Here is a 7,711-nt window from a genome sequence, read left to right as displayed (position 1 = left end):
AAATTAATTAAAAGAAAGGGGATTATCTTTTCGAAGTGCAGCCCGTCGTCGAGAATGGAGTTGAAAGATGCTTTTGCTCCTCAAACCCAAATTGCTCAAACCACACAAACAAAAGAAAAAGAAAATATTTAAAAATTTAACTTAACTCAGGAAAGATTAAAGTTTTTTTTTTTAGTAGATAGTGCCAAAAAAAACTTAACTGTTCCGATTTCTTTGTGTGAATCTCGTGATATTTCAATGTTCTCCTCCTTCAAATGGTAGAATTGGGGTTCTTTATATAGAAACCCCAAGATCTTCAAACCCTAGTCCACAAACGATGTGGGCGTATAGCAAATCTGAGATTTTCTTCTCTCAACACCATATCTAATGACTAGGAAACAAGCACACCAACGATTTAACGGTCAGATTCGACCTACTCGAGGTCAACCCGAGTGATTTTTGAAGAACCAATGAAAAATCGATATTCAAACACATGCAAACAAAAAATCATTAAGGATCTTCAGAGCTTTTGACAGTTGATTCGCAAAAATCAAAGAGAAAGTGAAACTATGCCGTGTTTGGGGTGAACTTTGGGTGGTCATAGATGAGAAATGACAGAGCATTTAATGCTCTTTCCATTCTCGACCAACGTCACAACTGTAGAACCCAGGTGGACCCTCATCTTTGCCAAATCCGGCATCGATGATGAGGAGAGAGAAGGGAGAGAGAGACATGGCGGCACTAGGGTTTGGAGAGGAAACCCCTCTTCAAACTCTTAGGCTTCGTTTGGTCTTTAGCCTGAAGAGAATGAGGGGTATTCCCCCCTTAAACGCATTCGTGGGCCGGGTCAGTCCGTATTTAGACGGGGCCTGGCCATTTTTTTTTTTTTTTTTTTTTTTGTAAAGAAGGGTAGCCCACTTGTATACACGGTATACATGTATATACACATAAATACTTATATACTTGTGTATACATGCGTATACATGGAAGGGTAAAAATGACCCTTTTTAAAAGATAGCCCAAATATTGAAAGTGTCTATTGATTAAACATTTCAATTATGACTTGATAATAACCAATTGACCAATTAAGAGCTAATTTGCAAAAAATGACCTTAGTTAAACTTAAACCATGAATTTGGTTATTTAATTAAGGCCATAATTGTCCTAACAATTAGCTATTTCGATTATAGCCACTACTAGTCTCATAATCAGCAATTTATGGAATTAACCATAATTATATACCCAATTAATTATGAAAAATTCCAAATTAAGAATTGAGGGGTAAAATGATTAATGCATTTAATTAATCAGATTCCTTGAACTAAACAGGGTAAAATATTTGCCAATTGATTTCTGATAAATCAAACAATTAAATAAATAATTATTTTAAACTATTTCCTTGATTATATTTAGAAAATATATCATAATTGTTGCAAATTTATTTCCAAATGATTTATAACATTATAGAAATTATTTTACCAAATAATAATGGTAAAATATTATCTGAATAATTTTATAAAATCATTTTGACTTCTAAAAAAATACATACTTCACTCTGTTTATTATTCAAGGACTCGTGGTAATTAAACTAAATTGTGAGAGGTCAAAAATTAGGTGTCAACAGTGGTGTCAAAGGACGGGATCATGGTTGATACCAAAAAGATTGAGGCCGTTAGGGATTGGGCGAGGCCCACTACAGTGACTGAGATTCGAAGCTTCGTGAGTTTGGCTAGTTACTACCGTCGGTTAGTTAAAGGGTTTGCTTCTATTACTTATCACCTGACCAAATTGACTCAGAAGGAGGTTGCTTTCTAGTGATCCGATGCTTGTGAAGAGAGCTTCCAAAAACTCAAGACCTGGTTAATTACAACCCCTATTTTGGCATTGCTCGTGGAGGGTAAGGATTTCTCAGTTTATTGTGATGCGTCCCGTGTTTATTTGGGTGTCGTGTTGATGTAAGAGGGCAAGGTCATTGCCTATACTTCTAGGTAGTTGAAGATCCATAAGACGAACTACTCTACTCATGACTTAGAGTTCGCAGTGGTAGTCTTAGCTTTGAAGATTTTGAGGCATTATCTATATGGGGTCCATTGTAAGGTATTTACTGATCATCGCAACCTTCAAAGACGTGTTTTGTCAGAGGGATCTCAATTCAAGGCAAAGATAGGTGGATGGAGCTACTGAAGGATTATGATATCACTATTCTTTACCATCCGGGTAAAACTAGTATGGTAGTTGATGCATTGAGCAGAAAGGCAGTGAGTACGGACAGTTTAGCTCGGTTGGTTGCTTCAGAGGGTCCTTTAGTGATGCAAGCTATGCGTCCACCAAACACAGTATGGAGGGACCTGGTTGTGTACCGGTTCCCTTATGCAATGTAGAATGTGAAGGACACAGGATGTTACCATGGAAAACTCCTTGCTCGTAGGATTAAAAACCACGATCTACCCCAGTAAGATTTCAATTCCATTACACGAGCAACTTCAGGTTCCAACTCTATCGTAAGCTAGGAACTAACTCCCATAATCCCTCACCCTTACAATAACGCTTATGTAACCTAGGAACTAGCTCCCATAATCTCTCGACCCTTTCAATACTCTGATTGCAAGCAACTCCACTTCGCTAACTCTAGCTAAGGACACTAATACACTTGGACTAATCCTAGCCTAATGTACAACATCTTGAGGAAACACACTTCCAACAAGCACCCTATAAGACTTTTGATCTACCTACAAATAGATTTCTTTAAAGAGAAGAGTAGGTTTACAATTTAAGCACAAAAGAACAAAGACTCACAATAATATAAAGAACTTAGACTAAATATTGTGTCTGGATCAGGTTTTTCAACTTGTAGGTGACTTTGTTCTTGAGAGATCTTGAGAACTTGTGTGGGCAGCTTTGTACAATTTAGATTAGCCTTTCAAGTCTGCTTAATATGTTGCCATCATGTTGTATATATAGTGGGAGCGTGTGGGATGGATAGAGACCACTCATTCACTTGACCTAAAGCATGGGCCAACTCACAGCTGTACTTATGTGCAGTAAGTGGCTCGACTTTACAGTTGTTCTCTACTGAAGGTGCAAGGTGTACAGAGAGCAGATTACAGACCAGGTTTCTATTTGGTTTTGAAACAGTTTGAAAATCATCAAAATATGAATGCACTTGGAACTATCAATTTATCCCTTTTTGATGATGACAAACTCGTAGACTATGTTCCCCCTAAGAACCAGCTTCCCACTTGTTCCCCCTGCGAAGCAGACTATCATTGTCAAGGTACTTGCAACATGTTAGCAACATAATACTATTTACAATTGGAAGAAAACAATTGCCACAATATCATCACGTATCAATCTTCTAGTTCTTCCCTATGTTGCCTTTGAGAACCAGCTTCCCACTTGTTCCCCTTAATCACCGCATGTTCTGTTCTGTTCACTTTATCACTACACAATTATATCTTCCCCCCTTTTAGCATCATCAAAAAGATTAAAGCATAGCCAACAATAAGTGTAGATAAACTAACTCAGAGCTACAGGGGCAACATAATCATGAGTAAGATAGAGGAAAGCAAGCTAGCAATAATGCATAAGAACACAAAGAATATGCAATAGATAGATCAGCATAAATGCAAGTAGTAATCAATTCAGTATACATAAATGATAGTTAAGCTGCAAATCTGCCAAAATTCAAGAAAAGGTGACGTCAAATTTATGTAAATGGATAGGGGGGCTAGGAAGGATTTTCTAGACAGTGTGGAGACTTGAAGGGGCTGAACAAGTATAGGTCAATTTCTATGGGCTTGGCGATCCTTCATCATCTCACCTCTGAGTGCATCCACTTAAGTTTTCAACTGATCCCTCTTTGCTCGTAGCTTCTCTATTTCTTCTTTTGCTTTTGGACCTGAACCTGAACCTGGTTCTTTTAGTCGTTCAGCCAGTTGGGCTTTTAGAAGGGCATTTTCCTCCCTAAGCTGTTTAAGCTCTGTATTTGCCGCTTCTTGGGCTTCAATTAGAATTGAAAGGGTGTATGGACTATCAGCACCGGGTCCCTGTGGAAAAAACTCACACTCCTTCTAGGTGGCCAGAGAGAACACATGGTCCTTAGTTCCCAAAGAGGCTCTACCAGTTCTTACACTAAAGTGCGTAAGGACTTTCGTTAAGAAAAATCCATAAGGGAGACCAGGCCCTCCTTGCACGATTTGTGCCACCTTACTCATTCTCTCTATCATGATGCCAGGTAAGTTGATTAGTTCAAAAGATATTGAGGCTTCCATCAGAACCAGGTCTGTGACCGTGACGGTAGTTTGTCCCTCCATCCTTGGCAAAAGCACTTTGCTGACAAACTCGAAGACTAGTTGATGCTCAGGCTTAAGCTCATTCTTACAGAGACTAGCTTTTGCTCCTGACTTTGCAACTTTGATGATGACCTTTTTGAAATGTGGAGATCCCTTGTCTGCTACTGCTCTCAGTCCCACTGTCTTTACTCCCAAGATTTTCCCAAGTCTTGACTCAGTAAGCATAAACTCTGATAAATTCACTGTTAGGGCCAGAGCATTATCTTTTATACAGAGCAAATTCTCATAGAATTCAACCACTTCGTCTTCATATACAGATGGTAGTGGTTGAGTAAAGAGATGGCTCCACTCCTGGAACTCCATCATTTCCAACAAATCTTTCATGCCAGGCTCCTCTTTCAGATTGACATCAAAGACTCTTCCAAAGAGAACCTTTTATTTTTGTAGGTTTTATTTATTTTTTCTTCCTTCTACTTCACTACTTCTTCTCTTGGAGGAACCTGGTCTCTCACTTGTACTCATCTTTCATTTCTTGAGTAATGATAGGGCACAGGTTTCCTCCCATATCTTCACTTCTTGGCTTTGAAGACCCACATTTTCACTCAGATCACCTTCTAACTTTGGGTCAAGCAAAAGCTTATTTTCACTCACCATTTCTTTCTTTGAATTTTTTCGTATCAAAGGTGTCTTCTCTTCATCTTTAGAGTCCTCAACACTTGGCATTTCGGTGGTACAACGAGAGCTTGAGTCATCGAATCCAGTTAAATCACTACCAAGTGACTTCAATTTCCTTTTCTCAGCCCATTGCATTCCTGCATCACAGTTTCCCCCTTTTATTTTCACTGATTTCCCATTCCTGCCACCCATATGATCATATGTTTTCTTTTAACTAAAGATAGCCGACAAGGATACAAATTTCCTAGTCGTTCTACGCTTGTTGGGTTTTGAAGTAACTGGTAGAGGGAAGGATAAAGTTGCTTCATTTATGCCATGATCAGAGGAAGTTAAGTTCCTTGAGGGTGATGATTTGGACTCCATTTGCTCGGCTTGATGAGGATTGATGATGTTTGATAAGCACTTAGTGACAGGACAGAAATGTGAAGAGTTTAGGTGAGTATTGTACGAGAGAGACGTATAAATGAAGTCCTGAAGTTCAAAGATTTGGGAAAGTGAAGAGAGAGAAAGATGAGGAGAAATGTCTTTTAAAGAGGCAGAGGTGGCACTTTAGGATAGGTGTAAGAGGGAACAACTGATTTGTTCAAGAAGGAAGTGACGATTTGGCACAAACACACATGACATATCTGGAAGTTTTTGCAGTTCAAATACATTTATGAGTACTGAAAGAATTATTGACCAGAGATATAGAGACCTGGCCTCTGATATTTTTTTTTTTGAAGTATCAGGCCATCACTGTGAACTATATAGAACTTACGCTTGAATTCTCCTGATCCTTACATGCATATATACCTGTAATGGTACAGAAGTGAGTTATATACAGCCAAAAACACTTATCATCAGTGTACCCTTTCACTTATTGTAGCTATTTTGAGTGATAGCTATCTGCAGCATTGTTCATCAGAGATCCTTCCTTTAACATCACACCACACACATCCTGCTATAAGCTCTTTGAGGGTAGACTTCTTAACCATAGTTGCACCTTGGAGCTATCACAATTCATCAGTTTATGCTTGGCTGCTTCTTTCTCCCACCTTGTTAAGCAACGCTAGTGATTAGATTTGGGAACCCAAACCAGCTTGGGTCCTTTGTTGTTATAGAAGGGCTGAATCAGACTCCTTTTAACCTATACAGGTAGGACATTCCTTCTCTTCTTCAAATTCCCTTTCTTTTAAGGATCTGCTCCTTTCACTTTAGTTTCCTTCTTGACAACACTCCTATTCTTTCGAACAACGTCAGCCTTTATCTTGTAGGACTCTTGGTGATGACTTGTTTACCCGCAAAGAGGAAATGGATGCTCTTTAGTTGTAGGAACATGTTTGCTGTGGAGATCATAGGGCATCTTCTCCTTCTCACAGCTAAGTCCTCTTCTACAATTTCCATTTTTCTCATTTCTGGAGGAGATTGCGTCAAGACCAGGTCCACTTGAGAGTTTTGTCAAGGTCAAACTTAGCCCTTTTCAGATATTTTCTTAGCAGTTCGTTCTTCTCAATATCAGCAGTAAGAGTTGACTTTGCTTTCTTTAGTTCAACTTCAAGCTCTAAGGAAGTCTCACTTGCTACTCCTCTTCTTTAGGAGGAGGTTTCCATCTCTTTTCTCACTGACATTCCAACAAGATATTCTGTTGGTTTGTCTTAAACACATGTTTGTCCATTTCTTTTATTATCATACACAGGTCCTCCTTATCCAGTTGTATTTCATCAAGAGCAAGATTTAACTTCTTTCTCTCAGCAACTAGAGCATGATAAGCATTAATTAACACACCTGACAATGATATGAGTTTTTTCTTAGAGTAATCTCTCAGGTTTTTCTTTATATTGAAGAAATTTACCTCTTTGTTCTCATTATCAACATCATCTGTGTCAGATTTAGCCGTGACTGAAAGATCTGGCTTATGCTCAGTTGCTCCATCATCAATTGCCATCATTGACTAGTCCCCTTTATCATTTTCATCCTTACTCACTTGAGGAGTCTCCCCAGGCTGCAAGTGCTTGCTTCACAATCTCATCAGCGGCCTCTTTTCTTCTGAAACTCCTGTAGGGGACCTGGTTCCTCTTTGCAGTCCTGTCATAACTGTCCTGCTTGTTTTGAGGACAATCCTTCATGAAATAACCAGGTTTCCCACACTTGTGACAGGAGTAGTCGTTTATTCTAGGGTTTTCTGTTTTGGGGAACATGCCATTTTTCTTTATCATCTTGTGAAACCTCTGTGTGAGATAATCCATTTCGGAGTCATCATCACTAGAGTCTCCCTTTGTAGCTTTGAGAACCAGGCTCTTCTCTTTCTTCACCTCATTCTTTTCTGCCTTCTTCATGTTCATCTTCATATCGTACGTCTTGAGGTTTCCAATAAGCTTATCGACAGTAACATATCTAGATCTTTGGCTTCAGAGATAGCATTTACCTTGCTATCCCAGGAGTCAGGTAGATTTTACCTTGCTATCAAGGAGTCAGGTAATACATCAAGCATCTTCCTCACCTGCTTGGTAGTGCTGATGACTTCTCCAAGAGACTGGAGCTCATTAACTATGGAGGTAAATCCGGTGTGCATCTCATGAATGGATTCGCTCTCTTTCATCTTGAACATCTCATACTCAGTGGTGAGCATATCGATCTTGGAGTTTTTTACCTGAGTTGTTCCTTCATGAGCAGTTTGGAGAGCTTCCCAGATCTCTTTTACGGATGAACAAGCTGAGACTCGATTGTACTCATCCGGTCCTATTCCACACACAAGAATATTCTTGGCTTTATAGTTTTTTTCCACT

Source organism: Lycium ferocissimum, chromosome 4 (genome assembly GCF_029784015.1).
Source record: "Lycium ferocissimum isolate CSIRO_LF1 chromosome 4, AGI_CSIRO_Lferr_CH_V1, whole genome shotgun sequence".
NCBI classification, from domain to species: Eukaryota; Viridiplantae; Streptophyta; class Magnoliopsida; order Solanales; family Solanaceae; genus Lycium; species Lycium ferocissimum.
This window is presented reverse-complemented; position numbering follows the sequence as displayed.